Below are 23484 nucleotides of genomic sequence, written 5' to 3'. Positions count from 1 at the left end.
TTCTTGTTTTCCATGAAAGTCCCCATTTTCTGCGATACTGTAACCTTTGTACCCCCACTTATTATACATGACAATTCTTATGAATGCCTATTTGTAACTTTTAGCTTCCATTTGTGTATGGTGGACTGATCTTTTGTGTAGTTGCTTCTCATCTCCATTTCAACCAGTGTCATATTTTCAAAATGGATTGCTTAAATTAAGTCACCAAAACATAAACTAAAATATTTTCAGAACCCACATCCCCTTTTAACATAGAACAAAGACATAAAAAGTAACTGTCCAGATAGGAGCATGTGCCCTAAATGGAGAGCTTTAACTCCACAAGCATTACCCAATGTAAAATTGTTACCTATGCTAAAGTGCATATTACAGCCTGTGTTTCAGGTGGCATGATTCGCCTTTCACAAAACCCACCTGCGGGATCCAGAGTTTGATACAATACACGTCTTTTGTTTGAGTTCCATGATGATATCGCTCCATGCATGGTAGACCGGGCTAATAGGGCTGCATAGTTTCCAGGATCAGTGTTGGCTCCCTTTGTGGAGTGGGGATAACTGTTGCTGTAACGCCATTCAGTGGGCACAAAGCCCGCGATGTGAGGCTAATGATTGAACATGGTGCTTAGGTGGGGAGCCAGTTCATTCTGGAAGTTCGTGGGTAAAATGCTAATTCCCCATGGATGCTGTGTTTTGGCTCTTTAGAGTGTGCAGCTTTTACTTCATGTAGTTGTGATTACAGGGACTCCTTGCATTCCTTCCTGTATAGATATGGGCCCTTTATGGGGTGAGGGGGTAAAGTTGGGGCACTGAACCTATCTCGCTGTGGGATGTGGCAATATCAGTTAGTTCTGTAATTTTCTATGCCGTTGAGCTGTAACTCAGAGCAGATCTGGGTGTTGCCATTGAGATTTTGACATAGCTATAAAATGCTTTTGTGGTTGTCCTAGAATCAGTGGCGATTTTCTGTTTTCAGTAGGCTAGCTTTGGAGTAACTTATAAGGGATCTCTCAGCTTTTACTGAGTAAGTAGCTTTCCCAGGGAGCTTCCTCCACTCATGTGATTTTACTCTCTTTGCAACAATTTCTTCCCTTCTTGAGTTTGTTTACGGCAGGAGACCACCAGATTGGCTTCCTTTTTTGGAGGATAGTGTCTTTGGATCTGTTTGGGATAGCACGCATCCGCACCTTGTGTAAGTGCTTTATAGAGTGCATTTTGTGTAGGATTCAGCAGTCTAACTGTATTGTCCATCTGCATGGGTGTCATGAAGTTCACCACTGCTGTCTTAAGAAGCATGAAGTTGGTTTTGGGAGAAATTTTTACCGTGGTTTCTTAATGGAGGGGTGTGGGGAGGGGATGTGAGTATCAGGGGTGATTAGCTTACAGTTGGACGTCGGACCAACGCAGGAAGCTGGTTGACTTCAGGTGTGGAAATAACCGGACACTCATGTTGGTAATGATCAGGGTCTAGGAAATTGTTGCCCCTGGTGGGGGTGTGGATAAGTTTATCCAGGGCATTGGAGTTTAGGATTTCCAGAAAGCGCTGCCAGGTGAAGGAGAGTTGGTGTACACGCAGTAGTTTTCTCCTAGTTAATGCTAGTAATTGAAATTGCCCATTATTAGGGTGCGTGTTTACAGAACCCTAATATTTTCCCAGTACATCAAGAAGAAAAAGAGGGAGTGGAATCTTGAGACACATGGTGGGGGATCATGTAGTAAGCTACAGTAATTTTGACTTGATTGCAGTTTTTGCCCTGGAGAGTTGCATAGCGGGCACTCTTGGATAACCTCAGATGCACTTATGCTTGGAGTGCAATCTTACGCTTTGGAGTGTGGATAGCCTTTAATGAATATGGACACACCTCCACCTTTGGTGTTCTGGTCCAGGTTACATGGCACGTAAAAGTGTGGTATGAGTTATAGCCCGGTAGTGCAGGGGTGCTGTCTGGGATCCTTGAACCAGGGTCTTCAGCTCACTGCACAGATATCGATGTTCTCTTATTTTAAGGAGTGCCTCAGGTGAGTGCATTTTGAGATTTAGACTTGCAGCATTGAGTAGCATTACCCTCAGTTTTGCTTGCCTGTTCTTGTTACAGTGGTGAATTTGTCATTTGAACCTTGCCTCAAAAAAGGTAAATCCTTATAGGGGCAACAAGAACCTTAGCCAGTATCCTGAATCCCAGGGGCTTACAGGTGTGCAGGCTTATCTCTGGTAAAGCATCGGCTCAAGGCTCGTCGCACTCATGCTCATTCCCTAAGCAAAACAGATTCTCCCTGGATGCCCCTAGAATGACACCTTGAAGCTTTCAGCCAATTGTTGAAGTCAATCATTTTGTCCTGTGGCCATTTGCATCATTCTGGGCTTATGGCAGAATGCTACCTGGGGCTAGGGTTCATATTCTGCCTGGGCATACAAGATTGGGAGAGCTCTTTCCATGTCTCTTTCTCATGTAGTCCTGGAGTGTAACGTGCCTCAAGTCAAGCTCAGCACCAACATGGACAGTTGCAGAGCTCATATTTGTGGCCTTTGTTGTGTGGACTGGACCCTGGAGCAAGTGGGGATTATGTGGACTGATCCTGGCACCCCACAGGCAGCTGACAGTAACCTTCTCCCTTGTTTCTAGCCTGGGTGAGTGTGGACATCAGTGTAAAGCCTGACTATAGAGTCACCTATGACTAGTGTGTTGGATAACGCTTGTTTTGCCTTATTGGCTTGGTTGGCGGCACACTGAGTCTGTGGGCTATGTGTGTTATTTGGGTTGTGTTGGGGGGGGGTGAAGTTGCTTACATTTCAGTTGCTTCTGGGAGGTCTCTGTTGCTTGGACAGATTTACTATTATTGAGAGCTTCTAAATGTTTTTGGTGTTCCACAAGCCTAGAAGTGTGTGAATTTTGTGGTTTAGATTTAGTGAAACTATGTGGTAAGTGTGGTGTGGTGCAAGTGCGTTTACCTTCTCTTCTTGAATGTCAAGTTCGGGGTCTTGGTTTAGGTAGAGAGCTTTTCACTCTCCAGTTTGGCTAGGATAAGTGCATTTTCCCTCAGGTTGTAGTCTTCTCCTAACACCAGTCTCCTAGTTCAAGTCCAAGATACCTGTGACTCTCATCTACTCAGCCATTGTGCTTTTTATGTCTTTCAAATGTTTTCCTTTGGAATATTCAAAAAAGTTTCAAATGGTACACAGTGTCTGTACAAGTGGGTTTTGTTATTGGTCAGAAGAATGAGAATGGGTTACCCCTGTGTTGGCTAAAATTTATTTTCTCCTTAGCCTGTTCTCCATCTAGAAATGTCTCTTTGATCCAAGTAGAAAAAATATTTTGAAGCAAAGCTGAAATACAGCAGCTTGAATCTCAGACCTCGCCTCTCAAAAATTCCCAAATCAAGTTGATAAAATTGCTTCTCTCCCTGCCTAATGTACATGTCATTTTCCACTAAACCTCTGCTGTTCTAAAGCTTTAATACTTCCCTTCCCCATCATGCTACCACAATTTTGTCAAGGTGCTACTCTTACTGCTGGTATGATTCCATCTTTACTAATAATATAAGTCTTGTCTGCTTCCTTATGGTATTGTAGATTTTAGAACACATGCCCATAATGTGCCATCTCTCAACTGAATAAACTTTGAGTTGTAGAAGTTGGGCTTATCTGAACTTTAATAAAACTATTGTAGTCTATTCCTTCCAGTTTCTTTTAGTACAAAAGCAACAAATCCCTTTTCTTTCTATGCATGTATGTGTGCATGCTCTGCCTTCTTAATTCCACTATTGTTTGAAAGCACTCTCTACTCTGAGAAGCTTCCATGTTGTGTTCATTCTAAGCAGATAGTTAAAGCCAGCTCTGTTTTTCCAGCCATTTGGTTGTTTGACCTTGTTTCTGGGTGTTGACTTATTTTAAACACTTCTGAGCTACTTTTAACATGTGCAAGATTCTTCCTCGCCACGATTTTTTCTGTACCATTTTTGGTTGAGCTTCAAGCTCCAAATTTCTCTTTCCTGGCAGTGTAATTACTTAGCCAGCAACAATTACCAAATTAATAGCTTTTACTATCTTTTTAATGAGTTTCAGTTTTCATAGTGGGAAATATTTAATCAGCTCTGTTAATAACTTTTAGAAATAACTTGAACTGCTAAGCACCAGTACCTTGTTCCATCAGTACTGCTTGCTCACCTTTTGCTATTTCAGAAGTCAGCCATTTGTGGGCATGCACATTCAGGAGCTGTGAAGGTGCAGTTTTCTCCTCCTCGCTTGCCTCTATTAGAGAAGTCAGAGGACCCAGAAGTCCCATTGATGATCCCTTTCAGAGGGAAATCTTATGTGTACAAAGTCCCCATGGGTCTTTGACCATATTGCTTCCCACAGAAACTCCTTGGTGAGTAAGGAGGAGGAACCCTGTGGCCAGCTCCCCACACACATACCACTTTTTATCCATGATTAAGGATGCTATTTCTACAGCCTAGAAGTGCCCATGTACTGCTGAACTTAAACCTTTATACAATTCCCCTGCCATCTAGAGTGAAAGCTTGATCAGGTCTCAAGGAATTGATTCTTGATTTAATCATTCAGCACATGGTGCAACAATTCAGAGCACCTTTGCCAGCTGACAAGGAATCCAAGTCATTAGTTAGGTGGACAGGAAAGATATCTCCTTGATCACTTCACCTGGCCAACTACCTGACCCAGGTTCCATTCCTCTGTAGGATCAAGAGCTGGAAAACATCCCAGAGTGTGAGCTTAAGGGATTAGCTGGGGAAATGCTGTCTGTGGCTTTCAAAGTGGGATACCATGTCTCTGCTCTCTAATCTAGGTGAGCTGCTTGTATGGTTAGAGGACACTGGGTGCCAGTGTGTGTGTGTGTGTGTGTGTGTGTGTGTGTGTGTGTGTGTGTGTGTGCCAAGACTCTGAATGGCATGACTGTGACCTCTGCCTAGCAGAAGGTCAGACTGTTCCTGATGACCCTTTCCACAGATGTCCTCGATGACCAAGCCCTTACAGTGTCTGGTTGAGGAACATTTGAGAAGAAACCAGTCTGTGCTGCATTACAGGATCAGCCATGACCGCCCAATACCCTTCCCATCTTCTGGTAGATTCAACCAGCTCCCCTCAGGAAGGACCGCACAGGGGTTAAACCCCAATATCGACAATCTTTCCTTTGTACACCCAAGTAGTGCTAGGCAACTCTTCCCAAATGATGAAATTCCCCTGCCAGTCCAGCAGTTCCACATCTTGAATGCCCTTGAGTGGGACAAGGGTCTCCCAGTTTGTCCCAGCTTGAAGATATCACAAAAAGAGGGTTTTCAATAGCCAAATCTTAGAGCTTTCAAATCCTTCCCCCAGAAAGGACATTGCTGAGACCAAGCTGTATCTACAGATCTCTTGTGATAGGCTCATACTTTACTTCTCAATGGATTTATAGTGCCCGCCTATTTCTCTCACTGTGTTTCTCATATAGTAAATCCAAGGATGTTTTTTTTTCCCCATCTTGGTTTCCCGTTTACCCGCTTTGGATTCACCCAAAATTTTTGGGTGAGCATGTGAGGACATGGGAAATTTTGATACCCAAAAGTGTTTTTAAAGGGTCCAATTTCTGCAACCAATTTAATTTCCCCCCTTTCCTCTTTTTATGGTTGGTTTTAATTTATACAAAATTTGTTTGTTTAAGGATTTTTTTTTTCAGGATTTGGGGGTCTTTGGGGGTCTACCTTGGGGGAAGAAAACTGGGTTGGCCCGGTATTTCCTTAGTAAATGCCCTGGCCAAATTTTGGGGTGAAACGGAGCCCTTTTCTGGATTCCCGCCAAAAAGCCTACCCAAAGAAGGACTGCACAATGTTATTTGAACATTTCTTTGGGGGAAAAACTTACTTTTTTTGCTTTTTTTGAAAAACCCTTTTCGGTAGGGGAAACCCTTTTACATTTTTCTGGGTTCTTATGAATGCCTATTTGTAACTTTTAGCTTCCATTTGTGTATGGTGGACTGATCTTTTGTGTAGCTGCTGCTTCTCATCTCCATTTCAACCAGTGTCATATTTTCAAAATCTTTTGCTTAAATTAAGTCACTCAAACATAAAACTAAAACATTTTCAGAACCCACATCCCCTTTTAACATAGAACAAAGACATAAAAGTAACTGTCCAGATAGGAGCATGTGCCCCAAATGGAGAGCTGCACCCACAAGCATTACCCAATGTAAAATTGTTACCTATGCTAAAGTGCATATTACAGCCTGTGTTTCAGGTGGCATGATCTGCCTTTCACAAACCCGACCTGGGTGGGATCCAGAGTTTGGAGGTTACCAATGTCTTTTTGTTTGAGTTCCATGATGATACGTTCCATGGCCTTGCAGACCGGGCTAATAGGGCGATAGTTCCCAGGATCAGTGTTGGGCTCCCCCTTTGTGGAGTGGGATAACTGTTGCTGTACGCCATTCAGTGGGCACAAAGCCTGATGTGAGGCTATGATTGAACATGGTGCTTAGGTGGGGAGCCAGTTCATCTGAAGTTCGTGTAAAATGCGACCCCATGGATGCTGTGTTTTTGGCTTTAGAGTGTGCAGCTTTTACTTGCGTAGTTGTGATTACAGGGACTCTGCATTCATCCTGTATAGATATGGGCCCTTTAGGGGGTGAGGGGGGTAAAGTTAGCACTGAACCTGTCTGCCAGGATGTGGCAATATCAGTTAGTTCTGTAATTTTCATGCCGTTGAGCTGTAACTCAGAGCAGATCTGGGTGTTGCCATTGAGATTCTTGACATAGCTATAAAATGCTTTGTGGTTGTCCTTAGAATCAGTGGCGATTTTGTTTTCGTAGCTAGCTTTGGAGAATCTTATAAGGGATCTCAGCTTCTTACTGAGGCTGACCAGGGAGCTCCTCCACTCATGTGATTTTACTCTCTTTTGCAACAATTTCTTCCTTCTGTTGTACAGTTTGTTTATGGCAGGAGACCACCAGATTGGCTTCCTTTTTTTGGAGGATAGTGTCTTGGATCTGTTTGGGATAGCACGATCCATGCACTTGTGTAAGTGCTTATAGAGTGCATTTGTGTAGGATTCAGCAGTCTAACTGTATTGTCCATCTGCATGGGTGTCATGAAGTTCACCACTGCTGTCTTAAGAAGCATGAAGTTGGCTTTGGAGAAATTTTTACCGTGGTTTCCTTAATGGAGGGTGGGGGAGGGATGTGAGTATCAGGGGTGATTAGCTTACAGTTGGATCAGACCAACGAGAAGTTGACTTCAGGTGTGGAACACCGGACACTCATGTTGGTAATGACTAGGTCTAGGATATTGTTGCCCCTGGTGGGGGTGTGGATAAGTTTATCCAGGGCATTGGAGTTTATGATTTCCAGAAAGCGTTGTGTGAAGGAGTTGGTACACGAGTAGTTTTCCCAGTTAATGGTGGGGTAATTGAAATTGCCCATTATTAGGGTGTTTGGTTTAACCCTAATATTTTCCAGTACATCAAGAAAAGAGGAGTGGGAATCTTGAGACATGGTGGGGGATCTGTAGTAAGCTACAATTTTGGATTGCAGTTTTGCCCAGAGTTAGTGGCACTTGGATAACCTCAGATGCATTATGCTGAGCAACTAGCGTGGAGGTGTGGATAGCCTTAATGAATATGGACACACCTCCACCTTTGGTGTTCTGGTCCAGGTTACATGGCCGAAAAGTGTGGTATGAGTTATAGCCCGGTAGTGCAGGGGTGCTGTCTGGAGCCTTGAACCAGGTCTCAGTCACTGCACAGATATCGATGTTCTCCATTTTAAGGAGTGCCTCGAGTGAGTGCATTTTGAGATTTAGACTTCTAGCATTGAGTAGCATTACCCTCAGTTTTTGCTTGCCTGTTCTTGTTACAGTGGTGAATTTGTCATTTGAACCTTGCCTAAAAAAGGCACTATAGGGGCAACAAGAACCTTAGTCAGTGTCCGGAATCCCAGGGGCGACAGGTGCAGGCCATCTCTGGCAAAGCATCGTGGCCTGTCGACCATGTCATCCCCAAGCAAACAGATTCTGGATGCCCCTAGAATGACACCAGAAGCTCAGCCAATTGTTGAAGTCAATCATTTTGTCCTTGTATTGCGGTATCATTCTGGGCGATGGCAGAATGCTACTCGGGGCTAGGGTCATACCTGCCTGGGCTACAAGATTGGAGAGCTCTTCCATGTCTCTTTTCATGTAGTCCGGGGAGGTACGTCTCGGGTCGTTCACACCAACATGGACAGTTGCAGAGTCATATTTGTACTTGTTGTGGACTGACCCTGAGTGCGTGGATTATGTGACTGATCCTGGCACCCGACAGGCAGCTGACAGTAACCTTCTCCTTGTTTAGCCTGGTGAGTGGGACATCAGTGTGCCTGACTATAGAGTCACCTATGACTAGTGTGTTGGATACGTTGTTTTGCCTTATTGGCTTGGTTAAGTGGCACACTGAGTCTGTGGGCTATGTGTTATTTGGGTTGTGTTGGGGGGGGGTGGAAGTTGCTTACATTTCTGCTTTGGAGGTCTCTGTTGCTTTGACAGATTATTATTGAGAGCTTCTGCAAATGTTTTTGTGTTCCACAGCCTAGAAGTGTGTGAATTTTGGTGGTTTAGATTTAGTGAAACTATGTGGTAAGTGTGGTGTGGTGCAAGTGTTTACCTTCTCTTCTTGAATGTCAAGTTCGGTCTTGGTTAGAGAGAGCTTTACCTCCAGTTTGGCTAGATAAGTGCATTTTTCTCAGGTTGTAGTCTTCTCCTAACACCAGTCTCTAGTTCAAGTCCAAGATACCTGTGACTCATCTACTCAGCCATTGTGCTTTTTATGTCTTTCAAATGTTTTCCTTTGGAATATTCAAAAAAGTTTCAATGGCACAGTGTCTGTATGGGTTTTGTTATTGTCAGAAGAATGAGAATGGGTTACCCTGTGTTGGCTAAAATTTATTTTCTCCTTAGCCTGTTCTCCATCTAGAAATGTCTTTGATCCGGCAGAAAAAATATTTTGAAGCAAGCTGAAATACAGCAGCTTGAATCTCAGACCTGCCTCTCAACATTCCCAAATTGCTGGGATAAAATTGCTTCTCTCCTGCCTAATGTACAGTCATTTTCCACTAAACCTCTGCTGTTCCCAGTTTAATACTTTCCCCCATCTACCACAATTTTGTCAAGAGCAGCTCTTACTGCTGGTATGATTCCATCTTTACTAATATAAGTCTTGTCTGCTTCCTTATGGCCAGATTTAGAACATGCCCATAATGTGCCATCTCACTGAATAAACTTTGTTGTAGAAGTTGCTTATCTGAACTTTAATAAAACTATTGTAGTCTATTCCTTCCAGTTTCTTTAGTACAGCAACAAATCCCTTTTCTTTCTATGCATGTATGTGTGCATGCTCTGCCTTTTAATTCCACTATTGTTTGAAAGCACTCTACTTGAGAAGCTTCATGCTGTGTTCATCTAAGCAGATAGTTAAAGCCGCTTCTGTTTTTCCAGCCATTTGTTGTTTGACCTTGTTTCTCGGTGTTGACTTATTTTTAAACACTTCTGAGCTACTTTTAACATGTGCAAGATTCTTCCTAGTCAGATTTTTTCTGTACCATTTTTTTTTGGTTGAGTTTCTCGTTTCTCCAAATTTCTTCTTTCCTGGCAGTGTAATTACTAGCCAGTAACCATTACCCAAATTAATAGCTTTTACTATCTTTTTTAATGAGTTTCAGTTTTCATAGTGGGAAATATTTAATCAGCCTGTTAATAACTTTGTAGCCAACTTGGAACTGCTAAGCACCAGTACCTTGTTCGTTAATCAGTACTGCTTGCTCACCTTTTGCTATTTCAGAAGTCAGCCATTTGTGGGCATGCACATTCAGGAGCTGTGAAGGTGCAGTTTTCCTCCTCGTTTGCCTCATTAGAGAAGTCAGAGGACCCAGAAGTCCCCATTGGATGATCCCTTCAGTGAGGAAATCTTAAGGTGTACAAAGTCCCCCATGGGTCTTTGACCATATTGCTTCCCCACAGAAACTCCGTAGTAAGGAGGAGGAACCCTGTGTCAGCCCCCCCACACACACACTCACTTTTTTATCCATGATTAAGGATGCTATTTCTACAGCCTAGAAGTGCCCATGTACTGCTGAACTTAACCTTTTGCGTCACCCCCTGCCATCTAGAGTGAAAGCTTGATCAGGTCTCAAGGAATTGATTCTTGATTTAATCATTCAGCACATGGTGCAACAACTAGAGCACCTTGCCAGCTGACAAGGAATCCAAGTCATTAGTTAGGGTGGACAGGAAAGATATCTCCTTGGATCACTTCACCTGGCCAACTACCTGACCCAGGTTCCATTCCTCTCTGTAGGATCAAGAGCTGGAAAAACATCCTTCCAGAGTGTGAGCTTAAGGATTAGCTGGGAAATGCTGTCTGTGGCTTTCAAAGTGGGATACCATGTGTTCTGCTCTAATCTAGGGTGAGCTGCTTGTATGGTTAGAGTGACACTGTGCGAGTGTGTGTGTGTGTGTGTGTGTGTGTGTGTGTGTGTGTGTGTGCGCACTCTGAATGGCATGACTGTGACTCCCTCTGCCTAGCAGAAGGTCAGACTGTTCCTGATGACCCTTTCCACAGATGTCCTCGATGACCAAGCCCTTACAGTGTCTGGTTGAGGAACATTTGGAGAAGAAACCAGTCTGTGCTGCATTACAGATCAGCTATGACCGCTCCAATACCCTTCCATCTTCTGGTAGATTCAACCAGCTCCCCCTCAGGAAGGACCGCACAGGGGTTAAACCTTAAATATCAGACAATCTTTCCCTTGTACACCGCAGTGCTAGGCAACTCTTCCCAAATGATGACTTCGCCAGTCCAGCAGTTCCACATCTTGGAATGCCCTTGAGTGGGACAAGGGTCTCCCAGTTTGTCCCAGCTTGGAAGATATCACAAAAAAGAGGGTTTTCAATAGCCAAATCTTAGAGCTTTCAAATCCTTCCCCCAGAAAGGACATTGCTGAGACCAAGCTGTATCTACAGATCTCTTGTGATAGGCTCATACTTTACTTCTCAATGGATTTATAGTGCCCCCCTATTTCTCTCACTGTCTTTCTCATATAGTAAATCCAAAGATGTTTTTTTTTCCTCATCTTGGTTTCAGTGTGAACCAAAGGCTTCCATGCCATTCCATTTTGGATGTATTTGTATGCCAGGTTTCTGATGGTAGCTTTTGAGGGGGGTAGAGCCCATGCTCCTGTTGCTTGATATGATGCATATCTTCTGGGACAACCATATTTAGATTTGCTCAGGTGTTCCTCATATTAATTTTGGTTGACTACCACTTTCAGTACAAAACCTTTGCTCCCAGTGTGTTTAACAAGGATTTCAGCCATTATAATACAGGCAGTGCAGGAGAAGGAACTCATTGTGTTCCCTTACCTGAATGGCTTAGCTCCTGGTGGCCCCATCGAGTGATTTCCTCTAGTAAATGCTTCCATGGCTATAGTTTCTGGGGTGAAGTTAACTTGGAGACAGTTTGTCTGATCCCATGTCAAAAAATTGCCTTCACCAACAGGGAAAGAGAGATGCACATGCTCTAATGTTGAACATTTCTGTCCGTTGAGAAGACTCTGACACTTCTGAATTTTGCAGATTGCTTGATGATGCTTTACAAGGTAGGGGCTCAAACTTTACATGTCTTCTGGGCTTCTGATGGTTGACATAGTCGTAAGTGTTTGAATACCTGAAAATACAGGTGGTGTGGTGAATCATAAGGTTACAATGGTTGTGGAGTCACTGTGCCCTGTTAGTTCTTCTGGTGTCAGACTTTTTGTCACTAGGCCCTGGGATGGTGGACTGTTCCCACTAACCTCCATGTAAATCTTCATGTTCATTAAAATTCCTGATGGTTGATTATTTAGTAGTTAGGATGCAGATCCCATCTGAGCTTTTCCACTTCAAAGGGAAGAGGTTTCCTACCCTACCACCCTCAGCGAGAGGACTTTGCATCATCAGCTGGTTAGAAATGAGGGCAGTCATTCTGGCCCTTAATGCTGTGAGGAGGTTGCAAACGTAGTCTCTCTTGATTTGATCTGAACATCATTATGTTATGTGCTTCCTAAGTAAAGGAACACATGGTTGTATCTTTGCAAAGGAGTGGTGTGAGGTGTTCAGTAGACAGAAACATCACTTTATTAAATTTTGACATTGAGCAAGATAACATGTTAGTGCTGTTTGAGTTACTCCTTCACACCTTTTCCGGAAATGAGGATTCAAGAGTCCTGTTTAGCTGGGGGCCTAAAAAGATAAGGACCACAGCAATAATTAGACTGTTTCCTCACTTTTTAGAGAATGAAAGGTTCTCCCCCTTCTCTTCATCCAACACAACAAGGAAGTTGGTGATGGATGTATTCTTGTGACTTGAAAGATTACCTTCCCATCAACCCATTTGATTCCATGCCTTGTAAATTTAGAGGAGAAATACCAAAACTCATCTGTGTCAGCCCTTAGTGACTGAGAAGAGTATGGCTTTAGCCTAACATGTCTCTGGTTGTTTTGGAAGCTATACCTCTTAAAGTCAAAGAAGTCCAAGGGACCTGAGGTGGCATCCAGTTCTTTCTCTTAGATTGGCTGCTGTAGCAGTCTCTCTTATGCCACTGGATCTCCCTGCTGGTATTTCAGAAGTGATTGATGCTGCCAAGAACTCTTCTTCCTATTAAATTTGGTCTTCTGATTGTGAGATGGCTATTAATTCTGGGCAGGGAATTACCCTAACTTATTCTATCTGAACACGATGCAAGTGCTACTGACTTCAGGCAGTTGTTTGACAGACTTTGGTGCATTCTTCAGTTCTCTATGTCCATTATGACCTTGTTTAAGGGCAGGATAGTAGTCTCATAGTTCTTAGAGGTTCTGGATTTTAGTCCACCTATGAAGACCATCCTCCTTGAAACCTAAATCACTCCATAATTTGTACTGTCATCTGTCTAATCTTGCTGGTTCATTAGGTTTGAAGCTTATATCCTGGAACATTTTTTTCCTAGAGTCTTCAACTGTTCTTGCAGAATCTCAGAATGCCAGGCCGTTATCTGCAGGGAACCATGTGATTGTACCATTTCCTTACAAATGTTGTGAAAAAAATTGTCCAAGTAAATTTTTGCAATCTTTCTGTTTTATGTGAAGTAACCGAAAGAGAAAGATGTTCGCCTCTTTAATGGCACTGTCAGCTGAGGTTCTGCTTAAGGGAAATAGAATAGCTGTTAATCTGCTGTGTTTCAGGGAGGGAAGGACAAACCCTTTCCATCTGGATTGCCAGTTGCATTATCTTTGCTTTCAGATGATGAAACTACCCTTTGAAACATGCTGCTTTCAGAAGTGGTTAACCTACTGTGTGAGTATTAACTACACAGAATTTAAGCTTGTCGATTTTGTGGTCACCTGTGTGTGTTTCTCAGACGATCACTGCCAGTGTGATTTCTGTTTGTGTGCCGACAGGGATTTTGTTCAATGTTTTCTCTTTTCTCCATAGTTGTGCAAACACAAATTTAGTTTATTTAAGTAAAAGGGTACAGGATTCAAGGTCATAGTACATTCTGCTAGCACTTTGGCTGGCTATGTCTAGAGCTTTTTTGAAAGGGGAGGACTGTTAAGTATTCTGGAGGTGGCAACTTGATCATTTGTACACACCTTCACTAAACGTTATAAGACTTGAGTCCTCCTTATGAGGAGCTAGTTTTGCTAGACTGTTCTCCATGGGCTCCTCGACTTCTGGCCCTTCCTCCTTACTGACTAAGCTGTGGTAATCATTCCATATAGATTAGGCAACTGCAAGAGTGATCAAATGATGAACGTAATGCAGTTGTGTAAATAAACTTACATAACAGGAGATGTTCAAATAGATCTCTGCAGTATTAACATTTTCGCTCCCGCCCTCTCTTTTTCTACTTCTTCCTTTCTGAATTTCCTTCTAGTCCTTCTTTCTAACTAATTTGTTTGTCAAGGTGGCATTGCTCCATTCCCCTGCCCCCTCTCCTAGCACGTAACTAGTTCATTGGGCTCTAGCGTCCCTTTTGAGATACAAGAAACTCTGAGTTTTTGAATTTTTGTGACATATACATTTGCCTTTATACCAGCACACACTTTTGTGCATCGTTGGCTGTACAGGCATATAAAAGGCAGCCAAAAGTTTGTATACTGGCTGGACATCTGATCCTTGGCAGTCTGTCCCATATTAAGCGTTATCTGTTTGAATGCCTACTGTTATGTATGGTAAGTTTATTTACACAACTGTACTTTCCGAAGGTTGCTACAAAAATACTTCCCCTGCAGGCATTTTTGCCAAGGCTTCTTGGTCTTTATTTTATGCCTTCACCAATCCTTATTCTTGGAGCATGATAGCTGGAGTCTGACCTCTTTTGGTGCCATGGTATTTAATGACTTGGCCTCTTAACTGTCCTATGTATCGTACAGCCTTGGGACCTTTTATCACCTGGCATTCTTCCCAGTTGTTGGCTCACCATGGAGAACACCAGCATTAGCTATAGCAGAATATGTTTGTACTATATCTTTTGGTCTGTGAGGGACTCTTCTAAGTGAATCAGAAGACTGGACAACCACAACTTTCTCCATTTGAATGAGTGTACATTTACCGTTATTTGCAAATATTATTTTGTATTTTCTAAATCCAGAAAGAATATGTTTCTGTTCTGGAACATTTTGAGGCAGTTTCAACTTTTTTCAGGATATACAATAAGAGTCTAACTCAAAGGCTGTACCAGTAAACTATGTTCCCAAACATTAATTGGCTCATCAATACCCATGTTTATTGGCTTAAGATGAAGTGTTTAGGTGTTTGGATCAAAAGTGATTCTGTTATGACAGCTAAGGATATGTAGGAAGAGACTAAGCAAAAGATGATACAAAAAATGAGAAGTTGGAAGCTCTTGATTATGTATATGGATAGTGAGGTACATGCAGTGAAAATGGTTTTAGTCCCTGTAGTATTGTGTGTAGGTCAGGCATATTTCTGTATAAATTAGAGGAGAAGCTGTGGAGAATAATTTATAAATTAATTTGTTTGGGAGGGATAGAGGGCAAGCGTTAAGTGGGTTAAGTTGTTTCTCCCAACAGAACAAGATGTTTTAGGATTACCAGATTTGAAGTGATACTTCAGAGATACCCAATTAAAGCTCATATACACAGCACAAACAGAAGACTACAGATCAGAATTATGTTGAAATAGGAGGATGGACATCAAATAAATAAGGGAGAGTAGGATTTTGCATGCAGGCAGTTAAGGAGAGCAGTAACAAACATACAGAATTTTGTATTTACAATGTAGCTGAACTATTTTGAGAAGTAAGCCAACACAGCAATGGAGAAAAGAGATTTTACCAGTAGGAATGATTGTAAGTAATAGCACAGAAAATAGGTAACAGGGAGCTGGAATTTATTGGTGAAAATTAACAATGGCATCAAGGTATTGGGAACAAACTAGGGAGGGAAATCAGAGTGGGCTGAGGCCAAGCAGGTTGGAGACTGCCTCCACTGTTAGGGATTGATAAACAAGAGGGATAGGAGTGTGTTAAATGAAAGACCAGCTCTGGTTAAAGTGTAGTCTAGATTAGAAGCTGTTGTAAAAAAAAAAAAAAGAAAAAGACAATTAGTACCATATAAAATAATGAGTGATAGCTATAAGAATCAATCAAAAGGAGTGGGAAAAGAAACGAGAATGGAAAGGCAATATAAAAGAAACAATGTTAGGATATTTGTATGGCCCCAAGTATACGACTAAATCTAGAAGATTTAGGATTTTTTCATGAAAATATTTGCATAGGTATTTTTATACCCCAAGTAGACTTCAAAGAATTTTTCTGGAGGTAGACAATTATTGCTGGAGTTGTAATGGGAAATATAGGGGTACTGGGGTACATTTTTTGTGTGTGTGTGGGGGGGTGTAATGAGTTGATAGATTTTTGAAATTACCTGCATGGTACTTTTTCAGAAATGTTGGGAAGCTAATTATTTTCACTAAGGAAATGATTCCTTTGAGCTTGGATATAGAAACTGAATTGCCTAGACACAGTAAGGCCCTTCTAAGTTTAATGCAGTTGGCTGTCCAAAAAAAAAAAAATGACAAAGAAGTAGAAATCAAAATCAATTAATTGTTGAATATTGTAAAGGAGATATAAAAACTGGAGACAGAACCTTTATAAAAGGGAAGGAGTAGAAATACATGGAATCTGTGGGAACAATACATTCAGAATAATGCTGAGGATGAGAGGTATTTCAGGGAATACAGGACTTGAGCAGTCCACATAATGTTACACTGAATAATTAAGACAAAATTCATATTTATATAATGTGTACAAAGGAAAAAAATGTTGCAGTGTTTTTTTCTCTCTTATAATTAAATGTGTTCACACACTATGTGATGTTGGATGTTTTAACAGAGATGTTAAATTTCATGCCACTAGGTGGTGGTGGTGCTGTTCTGAGATTGAGTTCTTGGGCATGAGTGATGTACATTGATTCTAAAAAGATGGTAGAGATGAAAAAGGGTAGGGGGTTTCAATGCTAAAAAAGCTAAGTAGAGATCATACCTTAGAGTCTCTAGGAAGTGGACATAATAGAGGGATAGATAATAGAGGGATTTTGCGGTAGTTTAGTGTGTGTAGTCCAGAAATCTTCTTTGCTAAAAACCTTTGGGGCCTTTTAGGCTGGTCAAGGTGCTTTGTGAGGTACATTCCAGAAAGGGCATTATATTCAAGGGTAGGGCTAATAAGAGAAGAATTGGGGATGCTCAAGATTGTGTGGGACTTGAAGGAGATACTCCTCCAGATCATCTGAGCCAGGGCGAAGGACTTCCTAACCCTAAGACTGGGTGATCAAAAGAAAAGTAATTATCAGCATAGGTACCAAAGTCCCAAATAACTTTAATCTGTTCTGAGAGGAGTACCAGGAGTGTGGTAAGAGGAAGGAGAGATGCCTTTTCAAAATGTAATAATTACACCACACATTTTGGCATTTAAGGTATTGGGACTGACAGCTCCAAGTTTTAGTCTTGTCCTTTGACAGTTGTACATACCTAGCAATCATCAGCAAGCTTAGTCAACAGTCTGTTCACTTCTAAGGAGTAAATGCCAAACAGTACAACACTTGGGACAGAGCCCTGTGGAACCCCACATGTTGCAATTCTCTGCCCTGAGAAGGTTTCACCTACCTTAACAATGTTGATTCTGTTGGAGAGCCAGTTGCCTATCCAGTAGACTGAATGTGTGGTTGTTAAGTTGGAAGACACTGTCTATGATACTATCCTGTGGAATGGTCTCAAAGGTTTGGTGAGGTTAAACTTAAGCAGTATAAACTGTCAGGTCTTTGTACAGTGACTCTTTCAAAGAAATCAGCTCAGTTCAGTATACATGAGGTTTGTTTAAGAGATCCAGATTGGTTAGTATCAAGGATTTGTAGATCACCTATATCATTGTTTACCAGCTCAGTAATTGTGTACTACATACATTTTAGGTTGTCAAGCTAATAAGTCTATAGAAGTTCATCATTCAGGGTTTATTTCATATAATCAAAGGTTCACCACTGCGAACTTCCATTCCTGGAGCCGACAAGAGGGAACATTCACTTAAGCGAGCATTCACATTACCGATTTACTATAACAGGGAATGGAATTACTTGGCCAACATAGCGACCGCGTCACACACTCCACAGTATGTCAAACCCATCAAGGTGGGGGGGGGGTTGTGCCCCCACCTGTATATACCAACTCCAAGATCGCACTACAGTGAGGGAAAAGGGATAATTTCCTAATGCTGGCCAAGTAATTCCATTCCTTATTGTAGTAAATTACTGATGTGAACATTCAATTAAGTGAACTTTTGCTCTTGTTGGCTCCACGAATGGAAGTTTGTGGAGCTGAACTTTTGATTATATGAAATAGACCCTATAATTCATACTGCCTTAGAGGCACTTTGGGTTATCTGCCAAGTTAACCCAGTACTGGCCAAGTCTGGTCAGTATTTGTAAATAATATTTAAATGCTGAAAAAATTAAAGTTCTGCATTAGTTTCCTGTCAAAATCTGAAAATAAACAGAGGAATAACAGTAAAGACAGGAGTGACTAATTTGTGGTTCTGATTACATGAGACAACCCCTAGTTTCTAACAGTAGCATGCACGCGCACACACACATACAGTGCATTTCCAAGAGAAATACTGAGGGATGTCCTTCCATATCACTGTTACAGTATTCTTTACTAAAGGGTAGCCTAGTGTCCAGCTGGTATACCAAAACCTTATGATTTTATAGACATTGTATGTCACACATATACACCCTGCTTAAAGCATAGGACGTAAAGGTGACATGTGGACGTACATACCTCAGAGTTTCTTTGCTGCCTATCCTACCACCATCATCGATCATTGGCCTGAACACTCCATTCTCTTTACTGGTTACAGAGCCGTGCTTCAGATAAGTGCCCCATCGGGGCTTCTTATCTTTTCCCTTTGATTTTTCTGAGTTTACATGTTATCCAAAAAGGGAAAATGTCAGTTTGGGAGGCAAATTCTCCATAAGGATTGTCACAAGGAATTTTTCTTTTGTTTGGGTGCTTCTCACAACCATATGCCATATTCTATCTGCCAAGCATTTGTCCCTAAGACCATATGTTGTCATCTCTCCTCCTTGTCCATTTACTTGGAGAACCAACTTTTTAAGTTGTTGGCACAGGGTGCTGTGGCAGAATCCTTCTGTTCTGAAGGTCAGCCATCTGCTAAGAAAAAGGCCAAGAAACTTGCATCTGATTTGGGTGCTGTTCTACCTCCCCCAGGTGTCTCTCTTGTGGTTGGTGAAAGCCCAGAGGATCACCTGGTTGTTGTGTTGGATTCCTTTCCCATGACCCTGTCAGAGGCCAGCATGGATCCAACTTCTCATATGTCCTCTGAAGTGTCCACCCCAAATGTTGAGGGGGGACCTTGGCTGATTTTCTCTGAAGGACCAAATGGGTGCTGCAGATACTTAATCAGGGGGAGAGTCATACTACATTGGTTGACTGTAGACAAGGGTCTGAACCTCCTAATAATTTTAGGGCAGATATCCCTCAAAAGAAAAAGCAAAAAAACAAACGTCCCCTGTTCCTAAAGATTCTCAGCGTTAATGGCAGGATTTCACCCAGGGATTGTTTAATGCACTGATAGTCTTAAAGTCTCTATAAGAAGTTTCTGTGCATGCTCCCCCTTGGCCATCTACCCCTCTAAAGAGGCAGGGAACAGGACTCTGCTGAAGATTTTAATTCTGAGGAAGAGTCTTTGGCATATTCCTCTCAGATCCCTTCTCTCTCAGATTATGGCTCTGAGGAGGAAGATTGTTAGCCCTAATTCTCCCTTGGAATACCTCTCCTTTGGGGATACTGTTTCTCACGATGGGATATTTTAAATGGGACTGTTCTCCGGTTTCTGACATTCAAGAGTATATTGAGCTCCTCCAGGTGGAGTCCCCAAGTCTTCTACTGTGCCTTCAGTCTTGGCTGCCCCACTAGATACCTTTTCAGAAGCCTCAGTGGCCCTGGATTCTCAGCCTCCAGTCCTAAGAAACCTGATAGGTTTTATAAGGTACCTGATGAGTTTAAGTTCCTCTGCCTGATGAGTTTAAGTTCCTCTGCAAGTGTCCTTCTGCTAACCCTTCTGTAGTGTGTCTCTCTTCTGACAAACCCTCCAAGCTTTTGCCTTATACTAAACTACTTCAGACAAAGACAGGAGAGCTGCGGAACGCCTAGGTAAAAAGGTATATACTGCTGCCACCCTGCCCTTTTGGGCCATTAATTAATTACCAGACATGTGTGATGTGTGACCAGGTAAGTTTTAGCCCTTCTCTCTCAGGCTTCCCAGGCTATCACAGGCCTCCCTGATTTTGAAGATCTTGCCCCTCTCTTTACTGGGGCCTTCTTCTCAGGTAGTCTACCATTCTTTTAAATATAGTTATTATGCAGCTGATGTGTATTATAGAGCTGCTGCTTTTGGTTCTGTGTTGAGACATTATTCTTTGCTTCATCTCCAGCCTTTGCCTGATGATATTAAGGCTAAATTGCTAGATGTTCCTCTTGACAATAAGAACCTGTTTGGTTCTACTGCTGCTGCTGCTGAACTTTTTAAGGCTCTTCAGGATAAAGGTAAGGCCTTACAAGAATTGAAACATATTTTTGTGTCTCCTATCCCAACGTTCCAGAGGAATTATACATCCAAATTTGTCTGTTCACAGAGAGCCTCACCTTCATTCCAAAGGTAAGAAGGGTTCTAAGTGAGCTCCTCCTGCTAAGTCTACTCAGATTCTTACTTCTCAGAAGCCTCCTTTTCATGACATGCCAGGTTCTAGTTGACTGTTTGCTTCCCTTTTTTTTTTGAGTCAGGTTCTGTTGTCCCCTCCTCTTTCCCTGACCCTTCCCAGTTGGTTGAGGGTCACTCAAGACTCTTGGGTTCTGTCCATTATCTGTCAGGGTTACTTCTTGGTTTGGAAAGCCCTTCCTCCTTTTCTAGGCATCCCTCAACCTCCTCAGGAACAGCTTCCTTTCTTTCCAGAGCTGCTTCTGGGTCTTTTGGCACAAGGCACCATTCAAGTTGTGGACCCTTCCCAGGATGGGAATTGATTTTATTTTAGAATGTTTCTGGTTCACAGGAAGGAAGGAGAACACTTGGACCTCTTCTGGATCCATCTCAGCTCAATAGCTTTCTGAAGGACCCTTACTTTTGGATGTTATCAATTCAGACTCTTTCCTCTTCTCCACCCAGGCTTTTTTGATCTCCTTGGACCTCAAAGATGCTTATCACATCCCACCTCATCCCTTTTTCAGGAAGCTTTTGTGTTTTTGTTTCTTCCTTGTATTTTCAATTCTTTGCTTTGCCCTTTGGTCTTTCTACTGCCCCAAGGTTATTCACCAAATACCTCGGTCATGTGATTGCCTTTTGCAGAATGAGAGGGGTTCAGATCATTCCATATCTGGACAATCTGTTCATTTAGGCTTCCTCCTCCAAGGTCTTGCTTCAGCACCTCCAGTGTACTGTACGCCTCTTACAAAGCCTGAGGTTTACAATGAATGTCCAGAAATCAGTCCTGGTCCTTTCTCAGGATCATGAATTTTGTGGTTGCAGACTCCAGACCATTCCTTTACAGGCTTCCCTGCCTCCTCCCAAAGCTGTTTCTCTAGTCACCTTTATTCAATCCTTTCTTCCTTTGGTTTCAGTTATAGCCAGGGAATTTTTTAGGGCACTAGGATTCATGGCCTCCACCATTCCTGTGCTCTCTCTATACAAGCTTCATATTAGAAAACTACCGTGGTTCCTAAAGTTAGTATGGCTCCAGCACTCTCATCCACTAGATTTTCTAGTCCCTCTTCATCCATGCCTCAAACTCGAGCTTCAGTGGTGGATTCATCAGATGTCTGTCAAACTGGGACTTCCTTTTCAGCCCCCAGTCCCCTCTCAGGAACTGTTCTTGGCTGCCTCAGACATGGCATGGGGAGCCTCTTTCTATTCCTCAAGGTCCAGGGTTTCTGGCCTCCTTATCAGAGATCAGACCACTTCAACACCAAGGAGATGAGAGCTCTCCTTTTTGCAGTTTAGACCTTCCATTCTCTCTGTCTTTCAAGGCCTGTCAAAATCTTCACAGACAGTACCACTGTGATGTGGTATATTAACAAGCAAGGGGGGCATGGCCCTACTTTCTTTACTGACTAGTTCTTAAGTTTGGAACCTATCTGTCCAGTATCATGTGACTCTTCAGGCTATGTACATTCCTTCAGAGCAAAATATAGTGGCAGACTCTCTGAACAGGTCCAAAACACAGCCGCAAGAAATGGATACATCACAGAGATTTTTTTCTGGACATTCTTCATCAGTGGGGTACTCCTCAGGCAAATCTTTTTGCCTCGTCTTTGAACAGCCAAGTTTTTTGCACCAGAGTCTCAAGCCATCTGCCATGGAAGCTGGACACTGCCTTTTTCTTGGAAGGGGGTGTTTCTCTACATCTTTCCTCCCCTTCCTCTGATTCTGAGGGCCCTGTTCAAGGAAGAGCTGGACTCCCCCAGAATCTTGTTAATGACCCCCTTTTGGCCCAGACAGCATTGTTTGCCCCTTCTGCATCTCACCAGGGGCACTCATTATACATTACCTCACAGGGTGGACCTTCTTACACAAGACAAGGGGTTTCTGATCCATTCTCACTTGTCCAATCTTCAACTGACATTGTGGGCGATTGTCTTTTGATCCCTTTTAGGCATTTTTTTTTCTTGAGGACGTGTTTAGGGTTCTGCAGGAGGCAAGGAAAAACACTGCCAGGAAATCCAGTGTGCCCAAATGGAAGAGATTTTCTGTGTGGTGCCTTGCTCGTAACCAGGCTCCACTTTCTGTAGAAATAATCTGGTCCTCTCTTATTTGTGTGAATTGCTCCATGCTGGGTTTAGTATATTATTCTGTTGAAGCTCATCTCTCAGCTATTTCTGCTCATCTGCTCTTAACTCCTTCTCTGGCCTTTAGGTTTGAGGTCAAGCAATTTCTTGAAGGCATTCTTCATATCAAGCCTCCCAGGAAGCATATTCCACCTTCCTGGGACCTCAGTTTTGTACTTGAAAACTTGACCCCGGCTCCTTTTGAGCATGCAGCTTCAGCTTCCTTACAACATTGCACTTGGCAAACTGTTCTTCTTTTGGCCCTTACTTCAGCTAAGAGAGTTCCTGAACTCCAGGCTGTTATAGCTATTATTCTTTTTTTTATTTTTTCATAGGGACAGGATGTCTCTTCATACTCACCCTTTATGTCCAAGGTAGTTAATGAATTGTCTCTTCATCAGTGTATTAATTTGCCCTACCTTTTAATTTCTCTGCTGTCTGCTAGTGAGAAGGTTCCTCACACTTTGGATTTGCATAAGACAGCTCAGATATTTAGATAAGACTAAAGCCATTTGCAATTCTGGACAACTTTATTTCCTTTCATCCCAGATCTCTAGGTTTGGCTGTTTCTAAGCAAACCATTTCCTCCTGGATCTCTCAAACCATTTGTTTTTGTTGCTCTTTTCATGTTTCTGAAAAGGCTCATTCTACCAGGGCTATGACTTCCTTTGGTGCTTTTGTTCAGTTGATTGGAAACCGGTTCCATCCTTGAAGCTGCTACTTGGACCTCTGTCCATACCTCACTAAGCATTACAAATTGATTGTTGTTTCCAGAGCAAGAGCTGGTTTTGCCAAGGCATAGGTTTCTTGAGGGTTCTTCTAGGCCTACCACCTCCCAAGTTTCCTCTTAAGTTTTGTAATCTTCCTTTAGTAAAGAATACTGCAACAATGATATGGAAGGACATAGTTACAGTGGTTGTAAACTCTTACCATAAGAGTGAATGCCCTTTTGTCAACTGTTGCATTATTAGCTCCCTCCCTCCACCTTCAGCTCTGTTTTCTCCTCCCGGATGCACATGTTCCTTGGAATTCTTTGGACTGTTTTTTCCCCTGGGGCTTTTCAGTTCTGAGGTATGTATGTCCGAACATAAAATTTATGC

The 23484-nt window shown here is 42.4% G+C and overlaps 1 protein-coding gene across 5 annotated transcripts in view; it reads left to right on the top strand.

Moving 5' to 3' along the window:
- LOC122789947 (ras-related protein Rab-6A-like) overlaps window positions 1-23484 on the top strand; it is a 423726-nt gene that overhangs the window by 243409 nt on the left and 156833 nt on the right. The gene's annotated exons all lie outside the window — the stretch shown is intronic.

The sequence above is a fragment of the Protopterus annectens genome, chromosome 15.part0, assembly GCF_019279795.1.
Source record: "Protopterus annectens isolate FY-2018-M chromosome 15.part0, PAN1.0, whole genome shotgun sequence".
Taxonomy (NCBI): Eukaryota; Metazoa; Chordata; order Ceratodontiformes; family Protopteridae; genus Protopterus; species Protopterus annectens.
This window is presented reverse-complemented; position numbering and strand designations above follow the sequence as displayed.